The sequence below is a fragment of the Phyllobates terribilis genome, unplaced genomic scaffold (genome assembly GCF_046119375.1).
Source record: "Phyllobates terribilis strain yellow unplaced genomic scaffold, ASM4611937v1 Scaffold_9__5_contigs__length_417890890, whole genome shotgun sequence".
NCBI classification, from domain to species: domain Eukaryota; kingdom Metazoa; phylum Chordata; class Amphibia; order Anura; family Dendrobatidae; genus Phyllobates; species Phyllobates terribilis.
In genome coordinates this window covers 375240100-375257658 of record NW_027362769.1, presented here as the reverse complement: position 1 = coordinate 375257658, position 17559 = coordinate 375240100, and the positions used below count along the sequence as shown (strand labels likewise).

The 17559-nt window shown below is 49.0% G+C and overlaps 1 pseudogene; it reads right to left on the bottom strand.

The window, feature by feature from the left end:
* LOC141162371 (hydroxyacylglutathione hydrolase-like protein) overlaps positions 1–17559 on the bottom strand; it is a 35734-nt pseudogene that overhangs the window by 17645 nt on the left and 530 nt on the right.

Genomic DNA, 17559 nt, shown 5'->3' with positions numbered 1-17559 from the left:
TATCCTTTTGATCGGGGACTGGAGAAGTGGATGTCTTGGTCCGCCCTGATGTCTTATGAAGGAGACTGCCGTGATGTTGTCCGACAGGATTTTTACATGTCTATCTCTTAAGACCGCCTGGCTTCTCTGTAGGGCTTCCCAGATCGCCTGTAGTTCCCGAAAATTTGATGATCGGGTCTGAATCTCTGTGGACCATGTTCCTTGGAGATAAGAATCTCCCACTCGAGCTCCCCATCCTGAGAGACTTGCATCCGTGGTCACTAAAAGACAAGGTTCCAGAATCCACTGCACTCCCGTCTGTAGATTCTTCTGGTCGAGCCACCAGTGTAGAGAATCCTGGGCGTCTCTGGACAAAGACATCCTCCTGTCTAGATAATTCTGATGTCCCTCTGTCAATTCCAGGATGCATTTCTGTAGAGGCCTGGAATGGAACTGGCTCCATCTGACGCAGGTGATGCATGACGTCATAATTCCAAAAATACTCATTGCCTTTCGGATTGAAGGCTTCTTCTCTCTTGAAAAAGAACGAAACCTTGGTGGAATGGAGAGCATTTTTTCTTCCGGGAGATAAGACATTCGCTTTCGGGAGTCGAGCTCGACTCCCAGGAAGATGTGTGAAGTACTGGGGATAAGATTGGGTTTTTCTTTGCTCACAATCAAACCCAGGTTGGTAAATGTCTGTAGGACAACTTCCAGATTGCGTCATACCTAGAGGAGATCCTGCCACTACCAGGAAGTAGTCCAAGTATGGAATGATGGTAATATCTCTGAGTCAGATATAGGCCACCACCTCTGCCATGATCTTCGTAAAGATTCTGGGAGTGGATGACAGGCCAAAGGGAAGACATTGGAACTGGTAGTGTAGAATCTGACTGCCTGATGGTAGTGCAAATCTCAGATATTGCTGACTTGAGGAATGTATTGGCAGGTGGTAGTATGCATCTCTGAGGTCCAGGGTGCACATTACCGCATCTGCGTCTATTAGAGGAATGGCTGATCTTACTGATTCCATGCGGAATTTTTTGTAACGGACCCATCGGTTTAGGGGTTTCAAGCTGATTATTGTATGGAACTCCCCTGACGGTTTCTTTATTGAAAACAGAGGAGTAATGGCCCTGATGTTGTTCATGTTCCGGAACTGGCACAATAACCCTCTGATGTAGCAGCTTCTCTATGTCTGCCCGTAGACGGGAAAGAGAGGTAGGGGAACCCTTTGTCAGGCAGAATTTTTGAGGGGGATATTGAGAAAATTCTATCCTGTAACCCTGTGCTATAGTTGTTAGTATCCAGGGATTTTGAGTGACCCGATGCCAACTGTTTTTGAAAAACTTTAATCGCCCCAACTCTGACATAGTCAATGTCGTTTTGGACGGGAGCTAGTACTGGGCTGGTATTTCCGATCTTTGTTCCCCTTATTAAAACTCCAGCTTGTGGACCCCCCCCCCCTTTTTCTGAGTGTTATATTTACACAAGGGGAAGGGTTTGCGAAAGGGCTGCTCCTTCTTTTTCTCCTCAGGGAAGCCCTTCTTTCTATCAGAAGCTTTTTCTAGAATGTCATCTAGCACAGGACCGAATGCTCTGAGCCCTGAAAATGGAATAGAGCACAGCTTGTTCTTAGAAGCTGTATCTCCAGACCATGTTTTTAACCAAACAGCTCTACGGGCTGAGTTTGAAAGCACATTATTTCTGGCCGCAAATCTGACCGATTCCGCCGAAGCGTCAGCCAAAAAATTTGTTGATTCGTTGCCATCTTTAACAGGGGCAATGATTGAAGGAGAGTTTCCCTCGGGGTGCCATCCCATAGGTGACTCTCTAACTCTTCTAACCAGATTCTCATGGATCTGGCAATAGAAGTAGCAGCGATATTAGATTTAATGATTGCCACCGAAGATTACCAGGCTTTTTTCAAAAGTCCGTCCGCCTTCCTATCCATAGGATCTTTAAGTCCTGACGAGTCCTCAAAGGGGATAGAGGATTTATTGACCACTTTAGCCACTGGGACGTCAATTTTAGGAACAGTGTCCCACACGTTGGTGTCCTCTGGGTCAAAAGATAGTCGGGCGCGGAAGTCTCGTGGTATAGAGAGTCTCTTCTCCGCATCTTCCCATTTCTCCAGTATCATGTCCTTCACATGAGCATTAACAGGAAAAACCATGGATCTCTGGGTTTTAAGACCACCAAACATCTCATCCTGAATGTTACTGCTCTTCTCCGTTTCCTCTACTTGCATCGTGTTTCGGACGGTTCGTAGAAGAATATCCATACCATCTGAGTGGAACATATATCTTTTCCGTTCTCCGCCTTGAGGTAGACTAATGTTCTGACTGTCTGAGTCGCCAGATGGGTCGATTTCACCCTCAGAAGATGGGGCTATATCTTCTCTGAGTCTTTTGGGTCCCGGGACATCCTGGACTCCTGAACCTGGGGGCTGTAGAGACGTGATAGGAGCCTGAACTTCTTTAAATATACTGCGCATCTCATTTAATAAAGCCCCGTGCTCCTCCTTTACCATGGAGGCTCTACATTCAGCACATAGATGTTTTGTATACGAGTCGGAAAGTCTGATGTTACAATCCAGGCACCTCTCGGATTTTACTGTGGCCTTTTTTCCCGTATCCTTCTTTTTTACAGAAAGGAGGTGGTAACTGCCCAGAGACATCCTATGAAAAATATGGAGGGCCTGGTAAGCGTAATCCCCATTAGCCATATAAAAAGGGGTAATGGTACACTTCCATGACTCTGGGGCGATCCAGGGTGGGTATCAGGGTGTGACACGTCCGCCATTGTACTGCCAGGGGTGCCAAAGCTGTAAGCCTGCCTATGCTGCTCCCCAGCCCCCCTTCTTATACCTTACCTGGTCGTCCTGTCATTTTCTCCTGCTCCCTGGCGTCTGGTCTAACCGCGGTTTGAATTTCCCGCGCGACCGCCACCGGAAGTAGTCCTCTCCGGACTTCCGGTTTCGACGCCGGGCGGTCCTGGAGCAGGGAGAAGCCGGACCCGCCCAGAGCAGGACGCCGAGAGCCCCGGCGATGGGGAAGTGGCACCCGGAGGCTCCAGCACACCAGAGGGCTGAGGGACTCCCGGCAGGGAGTGTCGACCCAGGACCCGCTTGACAGCGGGAAGGAGAGAGATGTGGCCCCCACGATCCCCCCGGGGTCCCCTGAGGTATATCCATCTTCGCACGAGTGCTCCTGCACCAGCGCTCCTCCTGCACTCCCTGTCCTGTGTAGGGACAGGAAAAACACTGAAGAGGTTGGGGGTGGGAGGGCTTTTAACCTCTTGTGCTTCCTGTCCCTACACAGGATATGGGATTACTCCTCCTATGGTGCTGTCATGGGGACGTACTGGAAAAAAGGATTTTTCCTGGCCCCTCAGACCTGGGGCTAAGTCTAGCAATTTGAGCAGCAGCAGCACACAGGACTGTAATGCAGTGTTTGTTGGTATAACCACTGCGTCTCCTATACAGCCTGCCTGCTATCTGGGATGGATATTAGTCCTCAGAAGGACTGTTTGTTTGATTTTGCAGGCTTTAGAGATGCTACACTACCAATTTCGCAGTATAAATCTCTCCCTAGCTCAGCAGCACTCTCCCTACACTGTCTGATCCGGAGCGACTGTGTCCAAGATGGCGGCGCCTGGTTTTAAATACTCGAGGTGACGATGTGCGGCCAGCCAATCACTATAATGCCCACAACCAACATGGCTGCGGCATTACAGTGACTGGCTGGCAATCCCTGCATGTTCATTGGCTCTGTAAAGAGCGCCAAACATGCAGGGCGGAGAACCGAGCTCCCGCCCGAGTAACCCGAAAATGCTCGATGCTCGCCGAGCATCCCGAGTAGTGAGATGCTCGGGCCAGTACCGAGGAGTGTCGAGCATGCTCGCTCAACACTACTCCTGTGGGATCTCCTCCCAAACCTGGACTAAAGCATCGGGCAACTCTTGGACAGTCTGTTGTGCAACGAGACGTTGGTGGATGGAGCGAGACATGATGTCAAAGATGTGCTCAATCGGATTCAGGTCTGGTGAACGGGCGGGCCAGTCCATAGCTTCAATGCCTTCATCTTGCAGGAACTGCTGACACACTCCAGCCACATGAGGTCTGGCATTGTCCTGTATTAGGAGGAACCCAGGGCCAACCGCACCAGCATATGGTCTCACAAGGGGTCTGAGGATCTCATCTCGGTACCTAATGGGAGTCAGGCTACCTCTGGCGAGCACATGGAGAGCTGTGCGGCCCTCCAAAGAAATGCTACCCCACACCATTACTGACCCACTGCCAAACCGGTCATGCTGAAGGATGTTGCAGGCAGCAGATCGCTCTCTACGGCATCTCCAGACTGTCACGTCTGTCACGTCTGTCACATGTGCTCAGTGTGAACCTGCTTTCATCTGTGAAGAGCACAGGGCGCCAGTGGCGACTTTTCCAATCCTGGTGTTGTGTGGCAAATGCCAAGCGTCCTGCACGGTGTTGGGCTGTCAGCACAACCCCCATCTATGGACATGGGGCCCTCATACCACCCTCATGGAGTCTGTTTCTAACCGTTTGTGCAGAAGCATGCACATTTGTGGCCAGCTGGAGGTCATTTTGCAGGGCTCTGGCAGTGCTCCTCCTGTTCTTCCTTCCACAAAGGCGGAGGTAGCGGTCCTGATGCTGGGTTGTTGCCCTCCTATGGCCCCCTCCACGTCTCCTGGTGTACTGGCCTGTCTCCTGGTATCGCCTCCAGCCTCTGGAAACTACACTGACAGCCACAGCAAACCTTCTTGCCACAGCTCGCATTGATGTGCCATCCTGGAGGAGATCCCACAGGAGACCATCCGCAACCTCATCAGGAGCATGCCCAGGCGTTGTAGGGAGGTCATACAGGCACATGGAGGCCACACACAATACTGAGCCTCATTTTGACTTGTTGAGTTGAATCAGCCTGTAGTGTGTTTTTCCACTTTAATTTTGGGGGTGACTCCAAATACAGGCCTCCATTGGTTAATAAATTTGATTTCCATTGATGATTTTGTTGTCAGCACATTCAACTTTGTACAGAACAAAGTATTCAATGAGAATATTTCATTCATTCAGATCTAGGATGTGGTATTTGAGTGTTCCCTTTATTTTTTTGAGCAGTGTATATACAAGACTAAACAAAACACCCCACACAAGCCCACCATTCCCAACCCCGGTACTGACCTGAGAGCTGGTCTTGCATCTCAGGTCTCAATCCATGTCCAACGTCCATAGGCCAGATCAGGCAGTGCAAGTTTTTCACCCAAATACCCAGTGTCCCAAAGTCCCACAAGATGAACCCACCTCCAAACTTAACACCATTTCCTTATATACAATACATATACAGAAACAAACAATACAATAACCACAACTAACAAAGCCCAAGTTGGCGCCTGCAGCCCTACATCACTGTCTACTGATTAAAACAAAACAAAAATCTATGGTGTCAGCAGCAGCCCACCACCAGGAGAGGAGATGACCAGACTAGGGTACACTAAAAGAAAAGCCCCTCCAGAGGAGAGCGGCCCTTCGTATACCCAGTCTCTCATACTCCAGAGAACGCACCTTCACCAGGTCACCGAGTATGGTCCTAAACACATCGTCCACTGGGAGGATTTTCCGTTGCGTCGATACTAAGCACCGTGCGTTCCACATGTGACCATTGTACTAACTAGAAATAAGGTGCAGTGGTCCCGACCACCCAGGTCTCGAATGCTCCATAGGCCCATTCCGCATAAGAGAAACCGGCCAGCCAATGGAGGCACCCACCCTGTTGTACACCTCTGTGTTAAAAGGGACAACGAAGCAGGAAGTGGTCCATTCTTTCCAGCATGGTACCACAATTCCGGTCCTCAGAGCTTCTACACTTCAGATTGTCCCTCACACACAGTTTCCCATGGAAGCAGCGCCAAGTCCCAAAACTCCGAGGGGATCCTGATAGAATTCCAAAGATGCAGACCCACCCCAAGATCCTGACTTGGGCAATCCCTGAGTGCCAGAGGCCTCTGAAAATGGGTCAACAGAATCCTTTTGTCAAGGAGCTTCCTTGGCAGAGTCCTGACCTCCCACATTCCCAGACCCCACCAGCGAATTACCTTCAGAACCACGGTAGCGTAAGCCGGGAGATGTCCATGCGGTGTGCGTAGATCCTTCACTTGCCCTCCTGTCTCCCATTCCTGGAAGAAACACTGAAACCATCCCTTACAGGAGAATACCCACAGAGGAGCCCGCTCTTTCCAGAGGTTTGCAATATTGATCTTAATGAAGGTATCCCATACCACAGGGTTACCATACCCAACCCTCCTAGTCTCCTCGTACAGTAAGTAACCTCCCTCTTGACCAGGTTCAGTCTATTCCCCCATAACAGTTGGGTACAACAAACGGTAAACCCGAGTCCAGAGAGCCTCCAGCAAGATGCACACACTGCCCAGATAGATCAGCAAAGGGAGCAGGTAAGTTTTGATCAGGTTTATCCTTTCCCTTAGGGTCAAAGACCAACCCTTCCATTGGTTCACCTTCTGAGTGGCGATCTCTAGCCTGCTGTCCCAATTTTGTTTGGGGTAATCCCCCTGGCCAAATTCGATGCCAAGAACTTTTGCAGAGACTTTGGGTCCTGGAAGGGTGTCCGGGAGATCAAAACCAGGATCTCCACCTCCCAGCCAGAGACTCTCACACTTATCCCGGTTGATCTTAGACCCGGATGCCTCCGAGTAGCAATTTACCTCTGACATCAGCCACTCTGCCTCCCCATCAGAGGAAACAAACGGTGACATCATCAGCATACGCCACCACTCTCAGAGTGGCTTCCGGTGCTGCCCGGTTCATCTCGATCCCAGCCAATGGTCCACGCTCCACCCTCCTAAGAAGTGGGTCAATCGCAAACAAGTACAGCAGCGGGCTTAAGGGACAACCCTGACGAACCCCACATCCAACCTCAAAAGAGCTGCCAATCCAACCGTTCACAAGCGGGAAACTCTCTGCCCCAGCGCACAAGGTCTTAAGCCAATCAACAAACCCCCCGGCAGGCCATACCTCAGAAGGACAGACCAGAGGTACTCATAATTAACCCGATCAAACTATTTTGCCTGGTCCAATGACAGCATGTACCCTTTCCAGTGGCCAGCCCTACCCTGCTCCACCGCCTCTCGGACACAGAGTACATCACTAATTGTACTGCGGCCCAGAATAGAGGAATGCTGGGCTCCCGAAAGGAGTCGGGCGCAAATTTTACCAGCCGATTAAACAGCACCTTTGCCAAAACCTTCCTGTCTGCATTGAGAAGCGCTATGGGACGCCAATTCTCAATGCAAGATGGGTCCTTACTCTTTGACAAGATGATCAGGGCAGACCTCCTCTTTGACTTTGGCAGAGTGCCCGAGGAAAGACACTCATTGAATACCTCAGTCAAGAGGGGAACCAAAGTGTCCTTAAAGGTCTTATTGAATTCAGATGTTAAGCCTTCTGGACCTGGAAATTTCTTTAGGGCAAGCCCTTCAATCGCCCACTTAACTTCCTCTTCCCTGATCATCTCTGTCAAAACGCCAAGAGAGGGGTCTACCCCTGGTTCGGGGACGGCTTCAGCCAGAAAAGCAGACATCTCATCCCAATCCAGATCCCTCTTCCCCAAGAGGTGCGAGTAGAAGGATCTGACGACCTCCAGGATCCCTGATATGGACGGTTTCAGGGACCCCGCAGTGTCAGCCAGTCCTGTAACAACTTTACTATTCACTGACATCTTGCAGTTTCTGTAAGGGTCGGGCAAGCGGTACATCCCATAATCCGTCTCAAAAACCAAAGATGTGTGTCTATCATACTGACACCTCATTAGCAAAGATCTCCTCGCGGCTACCTCCAGTTGAGACAAGATGCTCAAGCTTCCTCCTCAGGCCCTGATACAGGCGATACCTGTCCAGGCTCCTGAGGCTCGAGAGCTGACAGAAGAATCTCGGCACCCTTTTCTTGAACATCTCCCACCACTCTGACTTACTACTACAAAGATCCAGTAAGGGTACCTGGCTCTGAAGAAAATCCTCAAAGGACTGTCTTATCTCCGCTTCTTCCAAGAGAGACGAATTGAGCCTCCAAAAGCCTCTTCCCATCCGGGGGGGGGGGGGGGGGTCTCTAACATTCAGGGAAAACAAAATCAAACCGTGATCGGAGAACTCCACCTCAACAACAGATACTGCTGAAGAGACGGCTTTCTCCTTTAAATAAAACCTGTCTATCCTGGACCTACAGTTACCTCTATGAAAGGTGAACCCCTGGTGACATCTACCAGGCGAGCCTCACTAGCTATACTATTAAGCGCAAAGCTATCATAAGTCAGCTTGTCTCTGGAACCTCCTCTATCCCGGGGCCTCGTGACAGTGTTAAAGTCCCCTCCAAAGACGACCTGCCGACTCATAAAAAGGTAGGGCTTGATCCTCATAAAGAGATACTTCCGATCCCACTTAGATTGGGGACCATAGATGTTAATGAGCCGGAGCTCTTGTCCCTTCATGAGGACATCTAATATCAGGCACCTCCCCATTTCTAACTCAATAACCCATCGGCATTCTACCGGTGCGGTAAAAAGGACCGCCACTCCGCTATACAGCTCGGCCACAAGAGACCAATAGGAGGGCCAGAGTCTCCACTCCCTCTTAGCGATAAACACCTCTGCCATATTTGGTAGTCTGGTCTGTTGCAAAAAGAAAATGTCAGCTTCAACCCGGCTGAGAAAATCAAAGGCCACAAATCTAGCCATATTTGACTTAATGCTGGTGACATTAATGGACGCCAGCGTCAACGGAGTGGGTACCGCCATCACTGGTGATTGAGTTAGATGGCTTTCTTCTTCCCACTCCCCTTATCCTCTGCGTCAGATGAGGAATCCTTCCCCCTCTTTAATGATACAGAGGTGTCCATTCCCACATTTTTCCTTCTTTTCTTGTCCTCGTCTACGGACTCTGGGCCAGTCCCTCCCCCCAAGGACCTTGCATCCCCAGGAGAAGGAGACTCGGCGCCCCCTGTAAGCTATGCCAAAGCCTCACCCTCAGCCTCCTCTTCAGAAGAAGAGATGTTATCAAGGGCTTGGAACCGGTTAGAAAGACCAACTAGAGGGGAGTCAGTTTTACCTTCCTTAGGTACCTTGGTCAGAGCGGGAGAAGATGTTTTATCTCCCTTCTTTCTCTTCTTTTTGGTGCCGAGCTTACGCTTGTCCTCTAGCCACCGCTTATTATCCTCATCCATACTTTCATAATGGGAGGATTCTGAGGCAGAGGCGGTTTCCTCCCTGTGGATTCTCCTGACCTCCTCATCTAACTCATCATCCCTCAGGGCCTCAGCAGCAACACTGGCGTCCAGGACAGGGGCCGCCCCAGTAGCCCGGGGCTCGCCCCGCTCCCTCTCCTGTCTGCGCTTGTCTAGATGCCTCAGCTGGGCAGGCGTCTTGTTATTGCTTTTCTTCCCTGGCCCCTCAGCTCCCCCACCCCTGCTAGTCCCCTCCCCAGCAGAATCGGCCTCACGGCTTTCTCCCACCGGGGTCTCGACTGTATTAGCGAAGGAGCGAGGACAACGGCTGAATGGGTGACCTAGCTCACCACACAGTTGGCACCTAACCTCCACACAAGAGGCAGCAAGATGGCCGACCCCCCCACACAACGCACATTTCTGTACAGTGCAGTTTGCACTGAAGTGTGTGGGGTCGCCGCACCTGTGACAGAGCTTCGGTTGCCCCTGGTAGAAGACCAGGATACGATCCCTACCCAGGAAGGCAGATGATGGAATGTGGGCAATCGTACCACCTGAACGCTTAAGTTTTACCATAAACGTCCAGGCCCCTGACCAGATACCAAACTCATCGCGATTTTTCTTTGGCATCTCCACCACCTCTCCATACCGACCAAGCCACGTCATGATGTCATAACAAGAAAGTGACTCATTACGAGTCATCACGGTCACTTTCTTGATTTGGTTTTGCCAACTCATAATTCGTCCAGAAGAGGTCAAGCCCCTCCGGCCGATGTATCAAGGCGTAGATGTCAATTGCCTTGAAGCCCATCCTCAGCAGGAGCTCCACAACTTTAGACCTTGGAGGACATGCATCACTGCCCCTCCACCAAAGACGGACCACATTCCTACGCACACTCGCTGGCCCGGCTGTTGGGAGGGACCACACTGTATCCCCCCCTTTTTGCTCTCGGAAGGCCCCGAGGCCATGCCTCTCTATCCAGAAGGATATATCAACCTCTCGACCCGCTACCATTAGTGATTTCTACCCCTTCTTTAGAGCCTCCAGAAGGCGCCGTTGCAACATACCGTTCCTAAAGCCCGGAGACTAGGAGGAGGATGCCCCATTTGCCCCGGAGGTGACACTGGCATAACTCTGGACAGGCGTTGCCACCACCGGCGGGGGCAACCGGACCAGTGACTACATCAGCCCCACTAGACAATGAATTGGCCTCATTCACACCCACCACCACATTCATTCCTGCTGGACCAGTAACAATGGTGGATGACATTTTGACCTCAGCATCATCAGGCACAAGGGGTCAGTCACCTCCATAGAACTGAAGGCAACCTCACCCCTGGTCTTATGTGTGCCCTCCACATCAGTCTGCAATTTCTGTTTGGCATTCGGTATAATGCGCCGCTGATCTCTAGCATCAGGATCCTCCGGAACAGTGACGTCAACACAAAATAGCACTTTCGTGGGAGGACTGGAACGCTCAGCCTCAACAGCTCCCCCCCCCCCCCTCACACTGCCGCCGCTTCTCAACTAAGTGATCAGCGGCAACAGCATTCAGAGGCGCCGATGCTACCGGAGCTGCCCGCGACAATGGGCTGCTCCCCCTCCCACTGAGGAGCACACCACAGCATCGTGGCCTGACCGAATGCCCGCCGCCCTCACTCTCCAGCCTCTCGGCTGATGCACTTCCTGCTGCGTCCCCACTACTACAAGTAGAGCCGGAGCTCTGTGCTTCACTACCACGCTGTGTAATCTCCCTGCGCCCTTGCACCGGTTCCACAGCAGAACCCGGGCTGGGATGGGCAACGAGGCTTATACAGAGAGCTGAGCCTGCCGCCGACTCAGTGGGTACAGGGAGGGGGGCATATACATAGTTTACCGCTTCCTGCAGCTTTGGCTTGGTCTTCTTAGCCTTTTTGTGGCCCCCAGGTGCCTCTTCTGGTAGATCGTCACCAAGATGGAAGTTTTGGAGGCACACTGGGGACTCCAGGAGCTTTATCTCCAACATCAGCGCCCCTCCCTGGCCGCTGCTCTTCCCCCCCAGAGCCGGCAGAACTGCGACCGGATGTCATTGTCGCCTGTCCTGCAGGGAGCTCGCTGCACGTGTCCTGCGGATGACTTTGCAGGCTGCAGGTGGGGCCTTCGCTGGTCATCATCACTCATCATCCACCTGGCTCTCAGGCTGCAGCCCCATCTGCCTTTGCTCTCGGTTATCAGCCATTTCTCTGAATCAGTCTTCATTATTTCGTTTTTCCTTGAATGGACCACTCTGCTCTCTGATGGTAGCTTTCCTTAGTTCCAGCACATTAATCTCACTGGTGAGCCTCTTTACCTCCACATGGAGTTGAGCCTTCCTCGATTTGGAGGCTCCCACAGCTTTGGCGCTTGTGCAGCGCAGCTCCTCCCGAAGCCCCCTGACGAGCTTACTTGCATCTTCATACTCACGGAGGTGGCTCATGACCCAGGAGGCATAGGTGGACACAGACTCCCGGGGACTTTGAATCGCCCAACCCTCCTCCTCAGTGAGGTCGGCCTCACCTCCGTGAGCACTCAGCTTTCCTCCGGAAGGAGCACCATCATGCATGCTGTCAGGCATTACCTCCATGCTGGAAGCCTTGCGGCTTCTTGGAGTCTCCACAGTCCCGGGGGGAGGAGGGGTAGGAGACACATTGCTGCGACTCCTGGTGGAGCGTCTCACCCCCAAGTCCTCCGATGTGCAGGCCGGTTGCTGGTTTCTCCTGCCCCCCGCCGGCCTGGTTCGGGAAGTAGAAGCTTGAGACTTGGTTCCATCACTCATCCCAGGAAACCGACTCCCTCCCTGGGTAGGAGAGAGAGCATATCCCCAGGTGGAGAGGTGTTGGTTCTCAGAGCTCTGGAGCGCACAGCAGGATCTGCAGCCACCACACCCACAATCACCACAGTGAGCAACAGCTGATCAGAGCTGCGCTCACTATTCTGCTGGTGCAGTCACTGTATACATACATTACAGATCCTGTACTGATCCTGAGTTACATCCTGTATTATACTCCAGAGCTGCACTCACTATTCTGCTGGTGCAGTCACTGTGTACATACATTACATTACTGATCCTGAGTTACATCTTGTATTATACTCCAGAGCTGCACTCACTCATTACATAACCACAGCTTGTTGATGTGATGCACTGTCTTGGGGGGCAGTGAACCCAAAGTTTCTATCAAGTTTTTGTACATTTGCTCAGCAGTTCCTTCAAAGAATTGTCCACAGCCTCCGACAAATAAGGTGTCACCTGGTGGAGAGAAATTGAAAAAAAAAAAAAAGTCACTGAACTTTTGTGCAAAATCTAATGTGGAGATTTTCCAGGCTACATGACATAACTATTAAACTACCACTGTGGTTGACGTAGCATGTTGACAGTTGTAGTTTTGCACGAGCCGGTGAGCGCTCTGCAGCCAGTAACCTAAAGCACATGAGAACAGCGCCGGGTGATCCAGACATACGTCCTCCCACATGTAGGAGCAGACGTGACCCAACGTGTGACACGGGGTGAGAAGACATTTGACATTTATGCTCCCGAACTGTGGAGACATTTCACTGACATTCAGAGGCGGAGATAAGTCTCAGCAAAGTCCTGCTGCAGTTTTGCTACAGTGTATCAGTCCAGTTTTTACCTTTAAAATTTGGTCGTGAATGACTTTGTGCGATAATCCCCCGACCCGCTCGTCTGCGCCATTCCTGATCGGTCAGTGTAACTGTTGGACGAGCTCCACATTTCCCCACGTATGGTCCCTTTAAGAAAATAAATAAATAAATCGATGTGACACAAATGGGTTTGGTGCTGTATTGGGGAGACCCCCAGCAGATTAGTGTCACCATTGGTGGGATTCTCGCCCGCCACACTGATACTTACAGGTAGTGGTGTGTGCTTAGTACAGCCTTCAGGTTCACTTTGTCTCTTCGCACAATGTCAATCAGCTGCAGGTAAAGTAAGGCATTATTATCACCCTAGAAATGAGCGCCACCACTTCCCCAACTCAGACATGTCCTCCAAATTTAAATTAGGTGTTCCCTGATCAAAGTGGGTAAAAAATAAATAAAAACTGATTCTCTTCCGTGTTGCCGTTCCTCTGTTACTCCCCTTGGAAATGTACAACGATACCAGCGCCAGACAAATTAAGGACACCCCTCTTTGACAAGAGGAATTGGTAACGCCCTGTTGATCCATTCATACTTTTCCCAGAAGAACTGATTGAAGAACTTCACTACAACAGACATGTAATGAGCCGTAACCTATAGTGTTAACCCCTTTTACAGTACACGGGCAATTTTTGCGCTTTTATTATTTTTCCCATAGATCTACCCATATGGGGGCTTGTTTGCGGGATGACTTGTAGTTCTGAATGATACTATTCATTTTATCATATAATGGCAAGAAAAAAAGAAAAAAAAAGGTATTGAAACAAAAAATAAATTATTCTACACTTGCTGTATGTATTCAAACAAATGTTAAAATTTAAATAAAAAATTAAACCAATATTAACTAAATCAAGGAACGTTGGTTTAATTAATAATTTAATTATTTATATTAAATAAATGTTTAAATTACCATTTTTAGCAAATTTCTGTATTAAAAAAATATATACAGTACAGACCAAAAGTTTGGACACACCTTCTCATTTAAGGATTTTTCTGTATTTTCATGACTATGAAAATTGTACATTCACACTGAAGGCATCAAAACTATGAATTAACACATGTGGAATTATATGCTTAACAAAAAAGTGTGAAACAACTGAAAATATGTCTTATATTCTAGGTTCTTCAAAGTAGCCACCTTTTGCTTTGATGACTGCTTTGCACACTCTTGGCATTCTCTTGATGAGCTTCAAGAGGTAGTCACCGGAAATGGTTTTCACTTCACAGGCGTGCCCTGCAGGTTTATTAAGTGGGATTTCTTGCCTTATAAATGGGGTTGGGACCATCAGTTGTGTTGTGCAGAAGTCAGGTGGATACACAGCTGATAGTCCTACTGAATAGACTGTTAGAATTTGTATTATGGCAAGAAAAAAGCAGCTAGGTAAAGAAAAACGAGTGGCCATTATTACTTTAAGAAATGAAGGTCAGTCAGTGCGAAAAAATGGGCAAACTTTGAAAGTGTCCCCAAGTGCAGTTGCAAAAACCATCAAGCGCTACAAAGAAACTGGCTCACATGAGGACCGCCCCAGGAAAGGAAGACCAAGAGTCACCTCTGCTTCTGAGGATAAGTTTATCCGTGTCACCAGCTTCAGAAATCGCAGGTTAACAGCAGCTCAGATTAGAAACCAGGTCAATGCCACACAGAGTTCTAGCAGCAGACACATCTCTACAACAACTGTTAAGAGGAGACTTTGTGCAGCAGGCCTTCATGGTAAAATAGCTGCTAGGAAACCACTGCTAAGGACAGGCAGCAAGCAGAAGAGACTTGTTTGGGCTAAAGAACACAAGGAATGGACATTAGACCAGTGGAAATCTGTGCTTTGGTCTGATGAGTCCAAATTTGAGATCTTTGGTTCCAACCACCGTGTCTTTGTGCGACGCAGAAAAGGTGAACGGATGGACTCTACATGCCTGGTTCCCACCGTGAAGCATGGTGGAGGAGGTGTGATGGTGTGGGGGTGCTTTGCTGGTGACACTGTTGGGGATTTATTCAAAATTGAAGGCATACTGAACCAGCATGGCTACCACAGCATCTTGCAGCGGCATGCTATTCCATCCGGTTTGCGTTTAGTTGGACCATCATTTATTTTTCAACAGGACAATGACCCCAAACACACCTCCAGGCTGTGTAAGGGCTATTTGACCAAGAGGGACAGTGATGGGGTGCTACGCCAGATGACCTGGCCTCCACAGTCACCAGACCTGAACCCAATCGAGATGGTTTGGGGTGAGCTGGACCGCAGAGTGAAGGCAAAAGGGCCAACAAGTGCTAAGCATCTCTGGGAACTCCTTCAAGATTGTTGGAAGACCATTTCCGGTGACTACCTCTTGAAGCTCATCAAGAGAATGCCAAGAGTGTGCAAAGCAGTCATCAAAGCAAAAGGTGGCTACTTTGAAGAACCTAGAATATAAGACATATTTTCAGTTGTTTCACACTTTTTTGTTAAGTATATAATTCCACATGTGTTAATTCATAGTTTTGATGCCTTCATTGTGAATGTACAATTTTCATAGTCATGAAAATACAGAAAAATCTTTAAATGAGGTGTGTCCAAACTTTTGGTCTGTACTGTATATTTTTATTTAAAAAAAAAAATATACAGAAATGTGATTTGTTTCATAAAAAATACCCCCCCCCCCCCCCCTTTTAATTGGGTTTTTGTTTTTTTTATCACACTTCTGGTTGATTGCTTACACTATATAGTTTACGTGATCCTATGAAGCCCCCCACCCCCAAATATATAAAGAGGATAACAGCAGGACCTTTAGTTGTCCCATGCCTGCCACGGCAACCCATTGGCAGTGCCACTATTATGCCACAGGGCAATGTGCCCTTGAAATCAGTGCGCTAGGGAGAACGCATCACTTTAATGCCGTTGTAGGTAATTGATGAGGCTAAACAGCCACGATCTAAGCCAACCAAAATGGCCACCACAACATGCCCCATGCTGCTAAATAATTAGTCATATTTGCCATTAAGGACACATCTATGAAGCCCACCGTTTTTATTCGATGGTTCCGCCCTACAGTTTTGCATACTGGTATTCTGCTATAACATTTTACCCCATTTTTCTAAAGAAAATCTAGTAGGTTCAACATGGAGCGGTTCAGCATTTTGTTGCCCATAGTAACTAATCAGAGCTCACCTTTCAATTTTGAACAGCAACGTAAAAATGAAACATGGTCTCTGATTGGTCAAGCATTCATAGAAACCAGAAATCACATTTTATTTTTCCTTTCAGAAGTTAAAGGTCAGCCCTGTTTGGTTACTATAAGTGCTTGACCAATTTTTGATAGGTAAAGGAAAAATAAAACATGGCCTCTGATTAGTTGCCAAGGGCAAAAAAAAAGCCTAATTTCCACTCACACATTAGGCATCGAGTATTTTAGGTTTTTCTTACTTTTTTTAGCCACAGATGCGTCGACCACAATGGCGTCACTTGTATGTTCCTCCATAATGACATACATGTAATTATCGTCCAAGATGGATATGACCTTCACCTTCATGCTCCATCCACCTGTGCGGGGGGGAGAAATATAACATCACAGCAGAATAATGTCTCCTTGTTCGGGTCATGGAGACATTTGAGAAGGGTCATCAGTGGGATCTGAACAATGGGGCTTAAATGGGAGATGCCAAGCGTTACGCAGAAGTGTGCTCAGTGTCAGCAGAGGACGCAGCTCATCCCTGCTCCCTGCCCAACAGCACTACTGAGATAGTCAGTAGCATGCCTCTCAGTAGTGCCGCCTCAGGCTCTGGGCCTGTAACTTCAAGGCCTTATATCTCAGCTGAGCCTAGAAGTAAGATATAAAGGCTGTGTGTCCACGATGCGTTTAAGCATTTCCGCAGCGGCAATTCTGCTGCAGAAACGCTTAAAAAACGCATGGTAGAAGGCCTGCCATGTTCCCCAATGATAATCCGCATGTGCTGTGCACATGCTGCGGAAATTTCCGCTGCGTGTTATCATTGCGGAAAAATACCAGCACTACCAATTATTTTGCGGAAGTGCTGCGTTTTCGCCGCTTTGACTTGCATTGGAACACATGGAATCCGCATCACTGCATCTGTACATGCAGAATCCATGCGTTTCAATGTGCGGATGGTACCCGGGTGTGGAGGACAGGAGACTCTACCATAGTACCTGTAAAAAAAAGAATAAAAAAAATAAACATTATACTTACCTTCTGATGGCCCCCGGTGTCTGTCTTGGCTTCCCGGCAGCTCGCGGTAGACTCAAGGACCTGCCATGACGTCATTTAGTCATGTGACGGGTCACGCGACCACTGACGTCGGCAGGTCCTTCAGTGTACCGCGAGCTGCTGACAAGCCGAGACGCATCGGAAAAAGACACCGGGGGCCATCAGAAGGTAAGTATAGATTTACTTATTATTTTTTACCATTCTTTAAGGTCACACTATATAAATCCATGCTGTTTGCATGTATTTATATAGTGTGACCAAGTTGTCAAGCACTTTCCAAGTGATGCTAAAATCGTTTGGAAAGCGCTTGTCAACCCGCATGCAGAAATGCAAGTGAAGAAGGCTTCACATCCGCATGTCCCTGGCAGGAAAACGCATGTACAATCCGCATGCGTTTTTTTTGCAGGGAGAGCAGAAATGCTCAAAAAAAATCCAGAGCATTTCTGCATCGTGG